The 21,860-nt window shown below is 41.1% G+C and overlaps 1 long non-coding RNA gene and 1 pseudogene across 2 annotated transcripts in view; both read right to left on the bottom strand.

Moving 5' to 3' along the window:
- Positions 1 to 21,860, bottom strand: part of LOC133754274 (uncharacterized) — a 303,902-nt gene that overhangs the window by 232,109 nt on the left and 49,933 nt on the right. The gene's annotated exons all lie outside the window — the stretch shown is intronic.
- The window catches only part of LOC133754285 (N-alpha-acetyltransferase 35, NatC auxiliary subunit-like), a 62,828-nt pseudogene that overhangs the window by 23,498 nt on the left and 17,470 nt on the right, over positions 1 to 21,860 (bottom strand).

Below are 21,860 nucleotides of genomic sequence, written 5' to 3'. Positions count from 1 at the left end.
AGCAGTAAATACAGCCACTTGCTGTCTATGACAGCTATGTGTACTGAGAATGCGTCATTAGGTGATTTAGTTGTTGTCTGAACATCATAGAGTGTAGGTAACAAACTAAGATAGCTACAACACCAGGTGTTACGATCTATGGGGCCATCAGTTTACAAGCTGTCCATCCCTGACTAAAGCATCACTATCTAGAAAATGGCTATATGTAATTATCACCATTTGATAATAAAGTTACAAGGTTTATATAGGACTTTTCAAAAATTAGTAATGTCTGCTGATGTTGTTAGGCTGCAAAGGTTAAGCTTTCTCAAACAGAATTACTCAAAGTAATAGCAAAACCATGTTCTGCTACAGCCTATTATAAAGAAAAAAATCATTCACACATGAACACTCATCCCCCAAAAGCATTTTCAATAAACTGTTTCACTGCTTGGATCCTAACAAATTAAGTGGTTTGCTGGACCCACTTTGAATAGTCCAATATCATCTGGCTGACTTGATTAAGATGTCAACGGCTGATGATGTGGCTCAGGAAGTGGGCAACACCTTCATCCAGTACTGGAGCACCAGTTCAGGTCCCAGCTTCTGCTTCCCACCCAGCTTCTTGCTCATGTGCCGGGGAAGGCTACAGAAGATGGCCAAGTACTTGGGTCCCTGCAGTCCATATGGGAGATCAAGATGGAATTCCTGGCTGCTGATTTAGGTCTGACCCAGACCCAGCTGTTGAGGCCATTTGGGAAGTGAACCAGCAGATCAAAGAGCTGTGAGAGTATGTGTGTGAGTGTGTGTGTGTGTGTGTGTATTTACATACATAAGGTATCTATATCAGGGAGTGTATGATCCATGAGATCATGGCTGTTTAATCGCTAATGCTTAGAACATAGTACTAACCACCAGTAAACACCTCCTGGATTAATAAATGACTCACTCAATGGCAGGGACACACATGAAAAAGCAGGTTACCTTCCTAAGTGCATCTGCTGGTTACAAGGGACAATGGTGGAGGCTGTGGTTAACTGGAAAGCAAACGCTTCATCTAAAAGGCAGTCAGCCACTACTTACCCTAATGTAGCCATAAATGAACACAGGGCCAGTGTGTTCAGGTCTCTTAATTTTGTAATTAATTTTATTTTATTTATTTGACAGAGTTAGACAGTGAAAGAGAGAGAGAGAGAAAGGACGGCCTTCCCTCTGTTGGTTCACACCCCCCCCCCCAAGTGGCCGCTACAGCCGGCACTGTGCCAATCCGAAGCCAGGAGCCAGGTGCCTCATCCTGGTCTCTCATGTGGGTGCAGGTGTCTAAGCACTTGGGCCATCCTCCACTGCCTTCCTGGGCCACAACAGAGAGCTGGACTGGAAGAGGAGCAACTGGGACTAGAATCTGGCAACTATATGGGATGCCAGCTTGCAGTTGGAGGATTAACCAAGTGAGCCACTGCGACGGCCCCAAGGTCTTTTAATTTTTAAGAGCAAACATCTATGTCCCCCCCCCAATGTAAAATCTTCCATTTTTTAAATAAAATCTAAGTAGGCCAACATCATGCAGAGAAAACATACCTGGAAGTCCCACCTGTGAAATGGTAAGTTCCCCAAGAAAAATCTAGAAAATACTATTGTTCCTGGAAGAGTATCTTGGGTCTATGTAACAAAGATAAGCCACAGTAACAAAAACTTAATCTAAGCTACTGGAGGACTGAGAGCAAAGGAGTCATTTGGCATTAAAAGATCACTCTTGAAACTTTGTGGATTTCAGAACAAAAAACAGCAAACTAGGGGATATCAGATACCAGACTCTATCCAAAAGTTCAAGCAGGAATTGATGGTGATTTGGGTTTGGATTATAACAGTGGGAAAAGGAAGTAGCTGAAATCAAGATACATTTAAAAGAGTTGAATATGGATATGAGGTAAAATATACAATATCAAGCATCTCTTTGAGGTTTCTGATCCGAGTAACTGATATTAACTAGTACCATTTCCTGAAAAGAGGCAGACTTTGGAAGAAGTATGTTTAACAGCAGAAAAGTTTGCAATTTCTTTGGTCATCCAAGTGAAAAATTTAAGAAAGCGCTTACTTAAGCCTAGAAGTCAAGAAGGCACAGGGACTAGAGACATAAATATGGATGTGATCAGCAGAGCTGGTATTAAAAAAACACTGAAGGAAATCAACCTAGGAAGAGGGAATCCAGGAGTAAGCACTCTAGCATGTAGAAAGGCAAGCAGAGGAAAGAGACATATCAGAATAAGGTGGAAAGAAATACAAGAGATTCTGATACAAAGAAAAGAATTTCCAAGTGTGGTCAGCTGGGTCTCATAACTTCAGAGCTGAGAGGAAGGGATGAGAGCACAGGATTTAGTGAGATACAAAAAAGGCCAATTTTGCTGCAGTAGTGGTGGCCGATGACCACCTGCAGTGGGTAAGGAGACATAAGAAGAGAAACAAAATACCCAAATATGAACAGCTCATTCAAAGACCTTATTGTGAGGGCAGCAGAAAAATGGGATTGTACATGTAAGGAGCCACGGGACCAAGGGAACTGTGGTGTTCACTGCCTTCCCAGGACACAGCAGAGGTGGATGGGAAGTGGAGCAGTTCGTACTTGAAACAGTGCCCATACCAGCACTGCAGGAGGCAGCTTTACCCACTATGGTCCCCTAATTATTTCTTTAAGGCAGAGTTTTAGAGGTGAAATAACCAGTTTAAATAGTATTAACAGGGGCTGGAGCTCTGGCTTAGTAGGCCAAGCCTCTGCCTGCAGCACCAGCATCCCATATGGGTGCCAGTTCGTGTCCCAGCTGCTCCTCTTCTGATTCAGCTCCCTATCAACAGCCTGGGAAAGCAGTAGAAGATGGCCCAAGTGCTTGGGCCCCTGCATCCATGTGAGAGACCTGGAAGAAGCTCCTGGCTCCTGGCTTCAGACTGTTCCAGCCCTGGTCGTTGCGGCCATTTGGGAAGCAAACCTGTAGATGGAAGACCTCTCTCTCTCTGTCTCTCCCTCTGTCTATAACTCTGCCTCTCAAATAAATAAATAAAATTTTAAAAAGGTATTAATATGTTTAAGCCTCTTGATATACATATTGCTAAACTGGTAATGTACTTCCCATCAGTAAAAACCAAAGCGGCAATTCACCGCATTCTTGCCAACATTGACTGTTTTTTAAAAAATTAATAAAAAATGGGGTACTTATTAATTTATAATTTCTGAATTATACAGAGGCTAATATTTTTAATATTACAGTCATTTGTTAACTTTCATGAATAAGCTAGTTATTTTAGTACTCATTTATTCATTTGGGCCTTAATGCTTTCTTTAAATGAGCTCTCAATACATAAAAATTCATTATTTTGTTGTCTTTATTTTTCCTAAAATATTTCTATTACTTTTGTCCTTCTAGTTCTTTCCTTGAGGACTACTTCCATTTGTTAGTAAGTGCATGCAGGAGATACACAGAAATTCAATTTTAATTGGTCATTAAAATTCCTAGTTCACTGAAAAAATAGTACAGGAGTAGTAATATGAAACAGGTATATGTTACCTCTGTTATCTTCCTGTGTATGAAGATTTAACCAATTCCTTCCCTTTTTAAAATAGTACAATGTTAGCAGGATATACATGCTTCCATCTGACTCCCTTCATTTGGAGGATCTAATCTTCTACTGTATACATACATCTACAGCCATTAAAAAATTCTGCTATTCATCCAAAAGGCAGAGGGAAGAGAGAAGAGGGATATGAAAGAGACAGACAAAGACTGAAACCTCTCTTCCACCAGTTCACTCCCTAAATGCCCACAACAGTCAGGGCTGAGCCATACTGAACCTGGAAGCTGGAAACTCAATCCAGGTCTCACACATGCATAGCAGGAACCCAGCTACTTGAGCCATCACCACTGCCTCCCAGGTTACGCATCAGCAGGAAGCCAGAATCCTGAGCAGAACTGAGATTTGAGCGCAAGCACTCCAGGATGGGATACAGGTGTTACCAAGGAAGTATAATCCTTGATTGTGTGAACACAGCACCTCTGAATGAGTCTCCTACTGACGGATAGTGAGGAAGATTTTAACGACTATAATGCCAGATTTCATGACTACAAATAGCACTACAGTTAAGGTCCTTACACATCGATCTTTGTGTACAAGCACACACATAATTGTAGGACAAAGTACTAGAAGTAACACTGTTATCAAAACATGTGCATTTAAGTTATAATAGTACCATGTTGCTTTTTAAAAGTTTTAAGTTTATACTCCCACCAAGAAAGTACCATGCTTGCTTACAGACGAATGCTGAGTACTGTTTGATAAGTGTGGAATATAAATTCAGAAAGTCCTCATTTTGCAGTAGTAAAAACCAGTCCAGGCAAGCACTACAGGTGGATGCTAAACTAAGGAAGGAGACTTTAATGAACAGGGTATCTATAATTTTTTTAAAAAAAACTTTGTTGACAGGCAGAGAGAGAGAGAGAGAGAGAAACAGAACAGGGTACTTCTTGTAATCTTAAAATGTTTCCCAACAGACTGGTGAAATATAAGGGAAAAATAGTAATCACAGAGGAATCGGATAACGCCTTGGTGGATTGATCAAAATGGTATCACTGGTGGGGGCAAGTGGACACTCTATGCACCGAGATGTGACCATTGGAGAAGGGCATGTAAGTCACTTAAGTCACAGCAGAGCAAGGGCTGCATACGCTCACTCTAAGCAAGAGGAAAGAATATACAACCCCAAGAATGAGGCAAGTTCTGTTTAAAAAAGGAGGGGAGGCGAGTAGAAGGCTGTGTTCTTAAAAATGCTGCCATCACTAAAGACAAAGGAAAGCTAAGAAACTAATGGCAGATTAAAGATACTACAAAGATACAAATGTCCGAGGTGATTCCATACTGGATCTTGTATTCTACCCCAGGGGAAAGGCTAACAAGGATGGGGTCAGGTGACAGAAGTGCAATATGAATAGTGTGTTGACATTACAGATTCACAGAGGTTTAAACTTGGACTGTGGTTGTATAGAGGGAACCCTTTTGCTTGGAAGATGCAAGCTGAGGAATTGGGGGAAGAAGGTCACAATGTGTAACTTACTCTCCAAAAGAAAACATACATACATATACACATAAACTTCTAAGACAGCAAGCAAGTGAAAAGGGGGACAGTATGTTAACAGCTCAATCTGTGTAAGGAACATATGACATTATTTATGTTAATGTAACTACTCTGTGAAAGTGAAATTATTTTCAAGCAAAAAGTATACAAAAATTAAAAACAGGGAAACAGCAACTGTTCACAAACACACACACACACACGCTGAGTGTTTTTTCCACATCATCAGCCTGATATATCCTAAGAGATTTCTAATCTTTGCTAATAATTGGTAGAAAAAAGAAAAAAAAAGTATCTCAGAATTTTAATTTGTATTTCTCCTAAGTGAGCTTAACCATTTTAGGTTTCATGGCCATTTTATATTCTGTGAACTATCTTCTGATCTTTAGTAACACTTTCATATTTAAAATACTTTGTCTGAAACTTATTTTGATGTGAAATGATAAAGTAACTTTAAAGGGTACTAATCAATTTTTTCCAGCACTATTATTGAAATGAATTCTTTCTCCACCCCACTGATTTTGATGACCTCTTATGTATAGTTTGAGATAAGTATTTTTTTCTTTTTTTTTTTTTTGACTGGCAGAGTGGACAGCAAAAGAGAGAGAGACAGAGAGAAAGGTCTTCCTTTTTCCATTGGCTCACCCCCAATGGCTGCTGTGGCCAACGCATTGCTCTGATCTAAAGCCAGGAGCCAGGTACTTCTCCTGGTCTCCCATGTGGGTGCAGGGCCCAAGGACTTGGATCATCCTCCACTGCACTCCCAGGCCACAGCAGAGAGCTGGACTGGAAGAGGAGCAACCAGGACAGAATCTGGCACTCTGACTGGGACTGGAATCCAGGATGCCAGTGCCACAGGCGAAGGATTAGCCTATTGAGCCGCGGTGTCGGCTGAGATAAGTATTTAAAATAATCTTATTTCTCTTCTCACTCAAGTTACTCTTTAAAAGTCTACCCAAGGGGCAGACGCTGTGGCTCACTTGGTTAATCCTCCGCCTGTGGCACCAACATCCCATATGGGTGCCAGATTCTAGCTCTGGTTGCTCCTCCTCCAGTCCAGCTCTCTGCTGTGGCCAGGGAAGGCAGTGGAAGATGGCCCAGATACTTGGGTCCCTGCACCCACATTGAGGGCCAGGAGGAAGTACCTGGCTCCTGGCTCCAGATCGGCATAGCTCTGGCCATAGCAGCCATTTGTGGGGTGAACCAGCAGAAGGAAGACCTTTCTCTCTGTCTCTATCTGTTAAAAAAAAAGCCTACCCAAATGGATAAGACTTTCCATAATGACATGTATCAATACAAATATTTAGGTAAATAACAAAGTGAATATTTAAAAACTAGAAGGTTATTTCATAAATATCTTATTAAGCTTTGCGGACAATCATATTGGATGTGTATTATTCTCATGAACATGAATTCAGAGAAGTTTTGCTTGGTGAACACTGATGACAGTTGGCGCCTAATCTATTTATCCTGGATCACAAGAGCATTAAAAAGAAACTGAACAATTTCAACACCTACCACATTTTTCTCCTATAAATATAGATAAGATCACTTAAATACCCCACAGTGAATAAAGAGTTCAATGAGCTTCAAGAATTGTTATATTACAAACTTACCTCTGCAAAAGCAGCAGCTTTATTTACTTTTTCCCTTGCACTATCACAGATTTTCAAGATTCCCAGGGCAAAAGCTTTCATGGCAAGATCTTCTATAAAGTCTGCATTATGAAGGTAAAGGCACATAAATACTGTCTGTGCCAAGGAATGGCCTTCTAACCAGGTTATCTATGAAGACAGAAAACAGGGCACATACTGACGGTGATGCACAAGGGTCTGGAAAGTCCACACTGCCCCAACAGCCAAAGGATTGAGTGCCACAGACCAATACATGTAAGGTTACATACAAGACTTGAAAGATGATTAAAGGGAAAGCCAGGGAAGACAGCAAGAGTTAGAATTCACTTTCAGTGTTTAAGGTTTTTCAAGAATTATCTACTTTAAATGATGATCTGTTAAAAGGCATTCTCATATATAATTCAGTTTGCAATATGTGCGGACACTAATAAAACTAGAGTGCTTCTTTATGTGGCATCCAAAAGCAATCAATTCTATAACAGTCAATAAAAATCCATAAACTGGAAATTCACAAGTTTAGAACTAAATAGGGGGGCCGGTGCTGTGGTGTAGCAGGTAAAGCTGCCACCTGCAGTGCTAGCAACCCATACGGGTGTAGCTTTGAGTATTGGCTACTCCACTTCTGATCCAGCTCTCTGCTATGGTCTCTTCATCCACGTGGAGACCCAGAAGCAGCTCCTGGATTCAGTTCGGCGCAGCTCTGGCTGTTGCGGCCACTTAGGGAATGAACCAGCGGATGGAAGACCTCTCTCTCGCTCTACCTCTCCTCTCTAACTCTGACTTTCAAATAAATAAAAGATCTTTAACGAAAAAGAAAAAGAACTTAATAGGTCCTTAATCACTCAATTATTCTTTTTTTATTCTCATCACCATTAACCCAACCAGCAGCAAAAGCACTTATATTTTTCAAGAAATTACACTTGGGTTTTCCTCTTTCCCTTCAACCAGGGGGCTTTTTCTTTAAAAAAAAAAATCCATCAGAAAGGCCAAGTCAGTCTAGAAAGAAGAGGAGAAGGAGAAAGAGGGAGGGAAGGACAGAATCTTCCATCCGCTGGTTCACTCCCCAAATGGCCACATGGCTGGGGCTAGGCCAGGCCAAAGCCAGGAGCTTCTTCCGGGTCTCTCGTGTGGGTGCAGGGGCCCAAGCCCTTGGGTCATCTTTCGTTGCTTTCCCAGGCACATTAGCAGGAAGTTGGATCAGAAGTAAAGCAGCCGGGACTTGAACCGGTGCCATATGGGATGCTGGCATGGCAGGCAGAGGCTTACCCTATTATACCACAATGCTGGCCTCCAGAGGGCTTTTCCTTAAAACAAATATAAACAACATTTCCCCTGAGTAGCTAACACATGCGTGGCATCATGTGGTAAAGGCTGGGAATATCAACAATAGCCATAACTGAGTAGCTACTTTGTTCTTAGTATTATAATATATATTTCATACATCTGATTTTTTCCTCACATGGCATTTTTCTTTTACATGCAAACAGTTTAAATAATATGCCCAAGTTTATACAGTTATACATTACACTAAAGTCCAAGAATTCTGCAACTGAGCAAGACACATGCCACCATATAATGAAAGGAGAAATAAACATAAAAATTAATAATTTAGGCATATGTATAACTAGTGCTCAGAAAACAGACCCGCAGACTACAAACAACTGCCCTAATGCCTAAACTCTGAGATGCAGTCCTGAACGTCTCACAGAATGTTCCTCAACATTAGCAAACACCCTCCTTATCACCCCTTCCCTCCTCCTCTCGGCCCACAGCCCTCACTAGGCCTGCAGTCCTCCGACTGTCAGGCAGCTCTATGTGACTCCCCAACCTGAACACTCAGCTCCACGCCTTACCACAAACCACAAAACCATGATCCCTCCTGCCACCATTCTTCACTTCCTGTCAACAGCCTTTCCTACTCTCCCTGACATAATTAACCCCACACCTCTGTCCCCACTTATTGACCTATAGTCACAGCTGATGCTTTACATGTTTGTTCCCAGCAATGCTTCATCTCCCTTCCCAATCTCACTAAAACTGTCAATCTCTAAAAGCTAACTAAGAGACAGCTTTAGAAGACAAAGAGGCAGGATTAGGAATCTGGCATTTTCTCTCTGCCGAGAAATGTAACCTTAGGCAGATAATGTAGTACATATACCAAAGAGAGTTGATACAAGACCTAATAAAATTACAGACATGAAACACTCATTAAAAGCACTTCATGAAAACTGGCAATCAGTGAGTATTTCCTGAATGAACAAATGAACAAATATTACATACTTCTAAAAACAGTACTTTAATTTCTTATTAAAAAGAAAGAGGTTGAGGCTAGCATTGGGATGTATCAGGTTAACCCACTGCTTGCAATACCAACATGGTACAGTACATCAGAGTGCCGGTTCAAATCTCAGCCACCCTGCTTCCAATCCAGTTTCCTGTTAATATGCCTGGGAGGGCAGTGGAGGATGGCTTCTGTACTTGGGCCCTGCCACTCATGGGAGAGACATGGAGTTGGCAGCCATATGGGAAGTGAACTGGCAGACAGATGATCTCAATATTGGTCTTCCCTGACCCTACTCATCACGCTGCCTTTCAAATAAATAAATTTTCTTTAAAAAGAGGGGAGGGTAGTCAGAAAACAGTGGGCAATAAACTTGTCCCAAGGAGAAATGTTTCCACAGTAAATACCACCATCTAGGGAAGACATATATCCAGCATATATGGAACACTATAAAATTTTCTTCATAGAAGACAGCCAGTTTACAACAATTTATCCTAGATTAGGATAAAGATCTCTCCAAAATCAATGCAACATTCCTTCTGTTTCACTTCCATGGTAACTTATGGAGCCTTCCAATTACAGGTTTATTTCACTGGATAACTTAAGAAAAGGGATATTGGGGCTGGCACTGTGGTGTAGTAAACTAAGCCTCCACCTGTAGTACTGGCATACCATACAGGTGCCAGTTTGAGTCCTGGCTGCTTCACTTCTTATCCAACTCTCTGCTATGGCCTGGGAAAGCAGTAGTAGATGGCCTAAGTACTTGGGCCCACGTGGGAGACCTGGAGGAAGTTCCTGGCTTTGGATCAGCTCAGCTCCAGCTGTTGCAGCCATTTGGGGAGTGAACCAATGGATGCAAGACCTCTCTGTCTCTCTCCCTGTCTGTAACTTTGTCTCTCAAATAAATATGTCTACTATTTTTTAAGATTTATTGATTTTACTTAAAAGTCAAGAGTTGTACAGAGAGGACAGGCAGAGAGAGAGAGGCAGAGAGAAAGAGAGAGGTCTTCCATCTGAAAGTTCACTCCCCAATTGGCTGCTACGGCTCGAGCTGCACTGATCCGAAGCCAGGAGCTTCCTCTGGGTCTCCGACACAGGTGCAGGGGCCCCAGCACTTGGGCCATCTTCTACTGCTTTCCAAGGCCACAGCAGAGAGCTGGACAGTAGTGGAGCAGCCAGGATTAAAACTGATGCCCATAGGGGATGCAGGCGCTTCTGGCCATGGTGTTAACATGCTGCGCCACAGCGCCGGCCCTAATATATAAGTCTTTAAAAGGCGGGGGGGGGGGGGGACTTACTGTAATAGCTACAATAATACCTTTGTTGAAAAGAAATATCTCTTCACCCAGAAATGAGAACATCACATCATCCAGATGAGAAGATGAAGTTTGTTTACTAGACTTAGCAAACTTTGGTCTGAGAAATTGAACATCTTATGAAGCCTTGCATTACATGTATTTCTTGCTCAACACTGATGTAGACACTCTTAAATTCAAAGATTCACAAAAGTCATAGTTTTTTAGTTAATCAGTATCATTTAATTCTTACCAAGCAGCAAAAACAGGTATCCGTTATCCCTATCAATTCAGGCAAGGTAAGATCTTTGATTTTAATTGTGCCGCCCTAAAAAAGAGGAGAAACAACATATATAAGCAGATACTTTTAGAAATTTGGGATTAGTAGGTATAGGGTTTTTACAAAAGTTAAGTATTTAAAAGTAAACATTAGGAAAACATTATCTGATGATCTGGGTAAAACCAAGATACCAAATTAATTCTGTTCTTTAAAACAAAATATGTTTTATTTTTAAATGGCAAATAAGAACAGTAAAGTGAGTCCTGGTTGTTGTGGACACTTGGGAAAAGAACCAGTGGGTGGAAGACAGCTCCCTCTGCCTTTTGAATAAAATTTTCAAATTAAAATTTTTCCTTAACTTCATTACTACAGTATTTAATTATATTTAAATATTTACAATATTAATTTCCTTAGCAAATTTCTATATTAACATGGGAAAAATTACCCTATAGTAACTGCTAATGAATTTCTAAATCAATTCCCATTGACTGAATTTTAAATTCACCACCACGACTTGACATATTAACACATAAGGGGGTTAGCATTGTGGCACAAGGTGGGTTAAGCGCTGGTTTGAATCCTGGCTGCTTCACTTCCAATCCAGTTTCCTGCTAATTAGACTGGGAGAAGAGTGGAAGATGGCCCAAGGACTTCAGCCCTGCCACCCATGTGGGAACCACTCATGGAGTTCTTGGCTCCTGGCTTCAGCCTGGTCCAGCCCTGGCTGTTGAAGCCATTTGGAGAGTGAACTAGAAGAAGGAAGATCAATTTTTTGCTCTTTATTCTGTTTCCCACTCTCTTGCATGCACACATACTTTCTGTCACTCTGCCTTTCAAATAACTAAATCTTTAAAAAATATATACACATAAAATGTGACTGCCAATTATTCTTATATTTGAATACATACTCAAGTATTTTCATTTTCTTTTTAAAGACTTGTTTTTTGTTTTTGTTTTTGTTTTGACAGGCAGAGTTAGACAGTGAGTGAGAGAGACAGACAGACAGACAGAAAGGTCTTCCTTTTTTCCATTGGTTCACCCCCCAAATGGCTGCTACGGCCTGCGTGCTGTGCCGATCCAAACTCAACAGCCAGGAGCCAGGCGCTTCCTCCTGATCTCCCATTCGGGTGCAGGGCTCAAGGACTTGGGCCATCCTCCACTGCCCTCGTGGGACACAGTAGAGAGATGGACTGGACGAGGAGCAACTAAGACAGAACTGGTGCCCCAACCGGGACTAGAACCCGGAGAACCATCACCACAGGTGGAGGATTAGCCTAGTGAGCCATGGCGCCGGCCTAAAGATTTATTTATTTGAAAGGTAAGAGAGTGCAACAGAGAGAGAGAGATCTATCCACTGGTTCACTCCTTAGATGGCTATAAGGGCCAGGACTGGGCCAGGCTGAAGCCAGGAGCTTCTTTCCAAGTCACTCATGTGGGTAGCAGGGGCCCATCTTGGGCCACCTTTTGCTGCTTTCCCCAGGCCATTAGCAGGGAGCTGGGTGGGAAGTAGAGCAACCAGGACAAGAACTGGTGCCTATAATGGATGCCTGTGTCACAGGCAGTGGCTTCACTGGCTACGCCACAATGCTTGGCCGCTCAAATGCTTTCAATAACTAAGAAGTAAACAAAATTTGACCAAGGCTTTGGTGAAGACCTCAAACACCTAACTTCCAGATTTTAACAGATAGGTGACTAATGATTTTAGCTAATTCTTGTTTATATATTTCAGATGCTTTTAAGAGAATACAATTCAAGCTAAATCTTTAAAATTAAGCATGACATCTTAACATATGAAATGACTACCTTGATAGCTTGTTCAAAATTGAGAACTTTTCGATTGACTTGGTTTCCAATCATGCCAGCATCCATCTTGGGATCCATCATTTCAATAGCAGACATAGCTTCAAAAAGACCAAATCTGCAAATCAAAAATTAAACTCACAAGTTGTTGTTTCCAACTGATACATAAAAATGGTAACACATTTATGGGGTGAACTTATCAAATATTTATTGTTTATTTACGATAAAAATACATTCAAAAGCCCTTCTTTCGATTTTTTTTTAGGAAAATACACAGTACACAGTCATTACCTATAATCATGCTACTGAGCAATACAACAAGAAGGGGCTGATGCTGTGGCATAGTGGGTAAGCCAGCATATCACATGGGCACCGGTTCAAATCCCAGCTGCTCCACTTCTGATCTAGCTCTCTGCTATGGTCTAGGAAAGCAGCAGAAGATGGCCCAAGGACTTGGGCCCCTGCACTAATGTGGGAAGAACCAGAAGCTCCTGGCTTTGGATTGGCTATGGCCGTTGCAACCAACTGGGGAGTGAATCAGCAGATGGAAGACCTCTCTCTCTCTGCCTCTTTCCTCTGTGTAACTGACTTTCAAATAAATAAATAACTCTTTATAAAAAGAACACAACACAGGAACTTCTTAATTCCGTCTCACTGTAGTTAAATGACACCCATTAATATACAGATGGTACCCATTAATCAATCTCTCCCTATTCCCTTCCCACAAACTGTTTAGAAACCAGTAAGCTTACCCAGATTTCTCCAATGATACAAAAGGCATTACAGTACTCTCCATTACCACAGAAAGCTAAGCATTTAGCCTCCAATTTTTTAACACTTCAATTTTAATTGTCTTTTAAAATAACAATTCTCCCACACACTTGCATCCTTCAGGTTTAGAAAAGAATTAAAAGATGCTATGTGCTTCCTCTACAAATGTTACATACTAGAAACTTTTGGGCACACAATTAATCAAATGAGTTATAACTGATTTCACTATGCGTATCTTAAACATTTTTCTTTAAAACTCAGAAAGTCATATTTGGAGTAATCTTATTAAATATTAAATATAACTTTTACATTCTTTTTAGGATTTATTTACTTCAAAGTCAGAGTTACAGAGAGACAGGAAGAGACAGAGATCTTCCATCAGGTGGTTACCTCCCCACAAACCATCAGGTCTGGTCCAGGCTGAAACGAGGAGCTGGGAGACAGGTGCTTCTTCCAGATCTCCTACGTGGGAGGCAGGGCCCCAAATGCTTCAGCCACCTTCCGCTCTTTCCCAGGCCATGAGCACAGCTCTGGACTGGAAGTGGAGCAGCCAAGACATGAACTGCCACCCATATGGGATGCCAGCATCGCAGGCAGCAGCTGTACCCACTAGGCCATGTAAGCCCCTTCTTTTCCCATTTTATTCCTATATCAAAGTACAAAACTCAGACACATCACTGTCCACAGCGCCACAGGTTTGAGCAGTTACATAATGGAAAAACAGTTGAGAAATCCCGGCTGTTATGCGTGGCTAATCTGTCATAAAAACAGACAGCTGTGATGTCCTCGGGATTGATTAGGAAGTGTACTCAAAGCTGAGCTCTACTTCAAGAAATGAGACAGCAGGAAGGGGACACCCATGTCCTATTTCTCAAGAAATGAGAGAGCAGGAAGAGGGCGGATGCCACTTGGGACACCCATGTCCTATACTGTATTGTTGGGGCCTGAGCCCCAGCTCTGCTTCTGATCCCAGCTTCCTGTGAAAGCAGACCCTGGTGGGCAGCACATAATAACTCAAGTACTTGAGTCCCTGTCACCCACAAGGAAGATCCAGACCGAGTTCCTAGCTCCTGACTTCGGCCTGGTCCAACCCTGGCTGTTCCAGGTATTTGGAGAGTCAATCAGCAAACAGAAGATCTCTGTCCTACCTACGTTTAAAATAAATAATTTTAAAAAAAGAGCAAATAAAACCTCTAAGAAAGTGTGACTAACCATAAAGCTACTGACTTCGTATTTTGTTTAGTATAGCCATTAGGTTACAAGGAAAACAAACACAGATACCTTATTTTTTTAAAAAAGATTTATTTATTTATTTGAAAGTCAGAGTTACACAGAGAGAGAATGAGAGGCAGAGAGAGGTCTTCCATCCACTTGTTTACTCCCCAATTGGCTGCAAAGGCTGGAGCTGTGCTGACCTGGAGCCAGGAGCTTCTTCCAGGTCTCCCACGTGGGTATACAGGGGCCCAAGGACCTGGGCCATCTTCCACTGCATTCCCAGGCCATAGCAGAGACCTGGATTGGAAGTGGAGCAGCCAGTGCCCATATGGGATGCTGACACTGCAGATGGTGGCTTTACCTACTACACCACCGCACCAGCCCCAGCAGCTACCTAAGACACTAAATCATTTCTCTCAGGTAAATAGCAGCAATGAAACTTCAAAAAAGTTTATAGGAGACAGACTCCTTTTCCCTGCAATCTCTCTAATCTTCTAATACTTCAACTCAAGATACTTGGATAATATTACTTAATGATAATTTTCTATAAATCTGACATACTGCTGATCAAATCCCAACTGGTATTACTTTAAAGAGCCAGCCAAGCCATGAGAAGAAACAGAAGAATGGAAGAGAATCTTGACAAAAAATACAAAGTAACCCACCAGATAGCTATCAAATATCAAAAGATACAATAAGGCTAAATTAAAAGCATTCTAGAGGGGCTGACACTGTGGTGTAGTGAATTAAACCACCATCTGCAATGCCAGTATCACATATGGGCACTGGCTCAAGTCCCAGCTGCTCCACTTCAGATCTAGCTCCTTGCAAATGTGCCTGGGAAAGCAGCAAATGATGGCCTCTGTTACTCTGTGGAAGACCTGGATAAAGTTCCAGGCTCCTGGCTTCAGCCTGGCACAGCCTTCGCTGTGCAGCCATTTGGGGAGGGAACCAGCAGATGGACGATCTCGGTCTCTCCAACTCTTTCAAAGAAATAAATCTTTGAAATTTTTCTTCAAAAAAGGCATTAACAGAATACACAGAACAATGGAAAATAATACAAACAGTCTATATAATATAAACAGTCCCATTTCTGTGGGAATCATGTATGATAAAAGTGAAAAGCTAAGTGGAAACTAATCATTTGGAAAAAATTAATCTTTGATTCATATATTCAAAAAAAAAAAACCCAAGGCAGGTGTAAGTTCTAAATGTAAGACAAACAAAAAAGTTACTCTTTAATAATAACTTACAAAACTGTAAAGGAAAAAGCTGATAACTGTGGAAATATTTTAAAAATTCATAAATAATAAACTACAGTCTATCAAAAAGTTACTATCCAGAATGTATAACCAACTTACACAAATAAATAGGAAAACATAAAAAGAAAATAAGAAAAAAATAAGCTAAGAAAAATAAGCTAAGAAACAAATGGACAACTCACAGAAAATAAAACTTTTAATAAAAAAAGTGAAAAGCTACCCAAATTCAGATGTCATTAGGCCTTATTTTACCCATGAGATAGGGAAATTTTAAGTATACATCTAGTATACTTTTTTTGACTTTTTAAAGATTTATTTCAAAGGCAGAGTTACAGAGAGGCAGAGGCAGAGAGAGAGAACAAGGTCTTTCATCCACTGGTTCATTTTCCAGATTGGCTGCAATAGCCAGAGCTGTGCCAATCCAAAGCCAGGAGCTTCTTCTGGGTCTCTCAAGTGGGTGCAGAGGCCCAAGCACTTGGGCCATCTTCTGTTTTCCTAGGCCATAGGAGAAAGCTGGATCGGAAATGGAGCAGCCGGGACTCAAACTAGAACTCATATGGGATGCCGACTCTGCAGGCAGCAGCTTTACCCACTATGCCACAGTGCCAGTCCCCTAGGATACTTTTGTATCTCATAATCACTGGTAGAAGAACAAACTGATACCAATTATTTTGAAGGAACTTTAGCCGAATCCATTAAAATACTTTGTACCAGTCATTTGATTTGTAGGTTTCTATGCCAGAAAATCTTTTGAACGCATAACAGACACTGGTATAAATTATAAATGTCTTCAACTTCCCTATTTATTAACAAATGTTGCAATCAAAATGTCCATCAATAGTAACAACACAGAATGAAGTATGCTACAGCCATAAAATACAACAGATAAAATGAACTATCAGGGGTAGGCATTGGCTGTTATAACAGGTAAGACCTGGGTTAAGATGCCCACATCCCATAACGAAGCTGGCTAAAGCTCCAGACTCCGGCTTCTTGCTAATGCAGACTCTGGGAGGCAGTGGTGATGGCTCAAGTAGATGGGTTCCTGCCACCCACAAAGGAAACCTGGATTAATTTCCTGGCTCCAAGTGTGGCCTATCTCTGGCTAATTTGGGCATTTGGGGAATAAACCAGCAGACAGGAGCTCTCTGTCTCCCTATCTCTGCCTCTCAAACAAATAAAAAATTTAAAATAAAGAAAATGAATCATTACATACTAAGACAGAAAGATCTCTAAGATATAGTAAATGGGGCCAGCATCGTGATGTAGCCGATAAAGCTGCTGCCTAATGCTGGCATCCCATCTGGGCAGCGATTCTCATCACAGCTGCTCCGCTTCTGATCCAGCTCCCTGCTAATGGGCCTGGGAAAAGCCACAGAACATGGCCCAAGTGCTTGGGCTCTGCACTCGCATGGGAGACCAGGAGGAAGCGCTGGATCCTGGCTTTGGATCAGCGCAGTGCACCGGCCATAGCGGCCATTTAGGGGTGAACCAATGGAAGGAAGACCTTTCTCTCTCTCTCTGTTATAACTCTACCTGTCAAATTAAAAAAAAAAAAAGGCCCAGCAATCCGTGCTTTAAAAAGCCTGCCAGATGATTCTGACGCATACTGAAGTCTGAGAAAAACTCAATTTCTGGTTCTTCCCTCCACCCTTAAAGTGATGAATCTTGTCTACTATGAATCCAAAATTTGAAATTCCTAACTTTGAAAATTGAGCCTCAGGGCTGGCGTTGTGGCACAGTATTAAGCTGTCACCTGTGACACCAGCATCCTGTATCTGAGCACCGTTCCAGTCCTACCCACTCTAGTTCTAATCCAGTTCCCTGCTAACGCATCTGGGAAAGCAGGGGAAGATGGTGCAAGTGCTTGGTCCCCTGCAGTAACATGGGAGCCCTGGACAGAGTTCCTGGCTCCTGGCTTCAGCCTGGGCCAGCTCCAGCCTTTTGCTGCCATTTGGGGAGTGAACCAGCAGATAGAAGATCTCTCTGTCTCTCCCTCTGTGTCACTCTATCTCTGAAATAAATATAATAAATCTGGTTTTGTTAAAGGGAAGAAAGAAAACTAGGCCTGGTCATAAAAGTTTGGGAACTGAGACTACCTATGGGAACATAAACACAACTGATACCTTGTCTTTAAAAAAAAATTCCACATTCAGGATATCTACCATCCAGGAAAGGTCCACAGGTCAGTTTCTATAGCTACAATCACTTCATATCACAACTAGGGTCAGCTACTCTACAAGAGCTCACTGAGATTTGTTTTATGATTATAGCTTTGAAATATAAACTCACTCAGACTTAAAAGAATACTACTCCACAGGAGAAAAAATACTGAAATATTATACTACACTATTTCAAAATGAATACTTACAGCTTATAATGAAGCAGTTCTCCCAACTTTAATTCTAAAAGAAAACAAAGAGAAAAATCTTTTGAATAATACCATATTTATATTTAACTTTTAATTCGAAGAAAAATAATATATTGCCACCTCAAAAAATGTGCCTGCATTACTTAAAACTCGCTAAGAAATGGCTTTTCTATTCATACTAATATAATGTTTTCACATCATATCTAAATACTATAAATGAAGTTGTGTGGGAAAAAAAACACAACTCTTGCGAATTAGCAGGTTGACCTATCATGGGCCATCAGAATTACCAACTCCATTTTTTAAATCACTACCATATTGCCCCAATTAAACCTCTCCAAAGCATCGATAGCTAGGTCTCAAGTTACTTTAAAACCACTTAGTATCACACCTCATCTCTTTTTGTTCAGGAACAGTGCCAAAAGCATTTTTTAAAATTTTATTTTGTTTAAATAATGCAAGCAACACTCAAGTAAACAGCTTATCAAAACAATGCTCATTCCCTATAAAACCACCAGTCCTCAACCCTGGTGGAGTATCAGAATCAAGTGGGGAACTTTCTAAATTCCAACATCTGAGGAACACCATCAAATTAAATCAGGCACTAGGACCTATGTGATGATTTTAAAGTGCTCCAGGTGATCTCAATGTACAGGTAAGACAGGAACTATTGGTCCCAGGCATCAAAAGAAATAAGACACTTGTATCAAAATATGACAATAAAGCATAATAGAAATTACACAAATAACCAAACAATTCTCAAAGTGTGTCCAGCAAGCCAGGAGTTTGTGATATAGAAATTACTTCTGGGGGGGCGGAGCCAAGATGGCGGATAGTGAGGACGTGTGCCTTAGTTTGGGAAAATAAACTTTCATAAAAGTGGAATTACTGTAGCCTCAGGAAAAGACTCAAGAAAAAAACTGCAGAGGAAACGCTTCCGGATCTTGTGGATGAGACACAGAGGACTTACAGGGAACCCACCGCGTGGAAAACCAACCGAGACGAGCCGAGCGGCAGCGGCGGGAGAGGAGCCAGAGCCACAGAATCTCCCCAGCGCGGGAACCCAGGAGGGTAAGACAAAGACCTGAGAAGCCCGAGACGTTGGGGGGAGGGGGAACAGAGGCCTCTCCCTTCACTCACCAAGCAAAACAAAGAGCACCGCGATTTTACATATGTAAAGCTCAGCCAAACTCAGTATCTTTAGTGAAACTGGAGAACACATTGAGGGCTGCATAAACCCTGTGTATGGTCCCAGGGGTAGATCAAACGAATACTCACAGAGGCCAGATTTCAACTACCCTCAACTCCACTCCCAACTGAGTCAAAAAAAAAAAAAGAGAGAGAGAGAGAGAGCGAGCCAGCAAGGAGCAAGTAATCTGGGAGAGTCGCTCTTTACACAGCCTTAAACCTCAAGAAACAAGCATAGCTCTCTGGCCACACCCATCACAGCCCCTAAGGCTCCAACAAAGCAGAGAGCTCACTTAGAGGCATAGTATAACGAGAGAAAAAAACAAAAACAAAAACACCACAAATTATCTCTAACATGCCAAGCAAGAAACATAGAATCGGAGGTACCAAGAACAAGGAAGGCACTATGACGCCCCCAAGTGAACAAGACACGCCAATGCAAGATTATGAAGATGAAGAAATAGACGAAATGCAAGAAGCAGATTTCAAAAAATTGATAAGAACATTAAGAAGTTCTCAAAAACAAATTCTTGAACTACAGAAATCCTTAATGGACAAGATAGAAAATCTCTCCCGTGAAAATGAAATATTAAGGAGGAATCAAAATGAAATGAAAAAACTAGTGGAACAGGAATTTGCGAGAGTGACAAAAAACCACAATGAAATGAAGAACTCAATAGATCAAATGGCAAACACATTAGAGAGCCTTAAAAACAGAATGGGTGAAGCAGAAGAGAGAATATCAGAATTAGAAGACAGAGAACAGGAAAGGAAACAGTCAAATCAAAGAAAAGAAGAAGAAATCAGAAATCTAAAAAATACTGTCAGGAATCTACAGGATACTATTAAAAAACCCAACATTCGGGTTCTAGGAGTTCCTGAAGGCATGGAAAGGGAGAAAGGATTAGAAGGCCTTTTTAGTGAGATACTAGCAGAAAATTTCCCAAGTTTGGAGAAGGACAGAGACATCCTAGTACAGGAAGCTCAGAGAACCCCTAATAAACATGATCAAAAGAGATCCACACCACGACACGTCGTAATCAAACTCACCACAGTGAAACACAAAGAAAAGATCCTAAAATGTGCAAGAGAGAAACGCCAGATTACTCTCAGAGGATCTCCAATTAGACTTACAGCTGATTTCTCATCAGAAACCCTACAAGCCAGGAGAGAATGGCGAGATATAGCCCAGGTACTAAGAGAGAAAAACTGCCAGCCCAGAATATTATATCCTGCAAAGCTCTCATTTGTGAATGAAGGTGAAATTAAGACCTTTCACAGCAAACAGAATTGAAAGAATTTGTCGCCACTCGTCCAGCCCTGCAAAAGATGCTTAAAGATGTGTTACATACAGAAACACAGAAACACGGTCACCAATATGAAAGAAGGTAAAGGAAGGAAACCTCACAGCAAAAGATCACAGGAATCTCAAACCAGATACTAGAAAATATCTTTGGCAAATGGCAGGGCAAAGTTACTCCTTCTCAATAGTCACATTGAATGTTAATGGCTTGAACTGTCCAGTTAAAAGACACCGATTGGCTGATTGGGTTAAGGAACAAAACCCATCCTTTTGCTGCTTACAAGAAACCCATCTATCCAACAATGATCCATACAAGCTGAGAGTGAAAGGCTGGAAAAAGATATACCACGCCAACAGAAATGAAAAGAGAGCGGGCGTAGCCATCTTAATATCGGACAACATAAACTTTACCACAAAAACTGTTAGGAGAGACAAAGAGGGGCACTATATAATGATTAAGGGATCCATTCAACAGGAAGATATAATGATTATCAACGTATATGCACCTAATTACAGGGCACCAGCTTATTTAAAAGACTTGTTAAGGGACATAAAGGGAGACTTAGACCCCAATACAATAGTACTGGGGGACTTCAATACTCCACTCTCAGAGATAGATCAACAGGACAGAAGATCAACAAGGAGACAGTAGATTTAAATGACACTATAGCCCAAATGGATCTAACAGATATCTACAGAACATTTCATCCTACATCTAAGGACTTTACATTCTTCTCAGCGGTACATGGAACCCTCTCTAGGATTGACCACATACTAGGCCATAAAGCAAGTCTCAGCAAATTCAAAAGAATCAGAATCATACCATGCAGCTTCTCAGACCACAAAGGAATGAAACTGGAAATTGGCAACTCAGGAATCCCTAGAGCAAGTGCAAACACATGGAGATTGAACAACATGCTCCTGAATGAACAATGGGTCATAGAAGAAATTAAAAGAGAAATCAAAAATTTTCTGGAAGTAAATGAGGATAACAGCACAACATACCAAAACCTATGGGATACAACAAAAGCAGTGTTAACAGGAAAGTTTATATCAATAGGTGCCTACATCAAGAAATTGGAAAGGCACCAAATAGATGAGCTTTCAAGTCATCTCAAGGATCTAGAAAATCTGCAGCAAACCAAACCCAAACCCAGTAGGAGAAGAGAAATAATTAAAATCAGAGAAGAAATCAACAGGATTGAATCCAAAAAAACATTACAAAAAATCAGCCAAACGAGGAGCTGGTTTTTTGAAAAAATAAACAAAATTGACACCCCATTGGCCCAACTAACTAAAAAAAGAAGAGAAAAGACCCAAATCAATAGGATCAGAGATGAAATGGGAAACGTAACAACAGACGCC

The sequence above is a fragment of the Lepus europaeus genome (assembly GCF_033115175.1).
Source record: "Lepus europaeus isolate LE1 chromosome 12 unlocalized genomic scaffold, mLepTim1.pri SUPER_12_unloc_1, whole genome shotgun sequence".
In the NCBI taxonomy this organism is placed as follows: domain Eukaryota; kingdom Metazoa; phylum Chordata; class Mammalia; order Lagomorpha; family Leporidae; genus Lepus; species Lepus europaeus.
The sequence above is the reverse complement of the archived record's forward strand: the minus strand, read 5'-3'. Positions and strand labels throughout refer to the sequence as shown.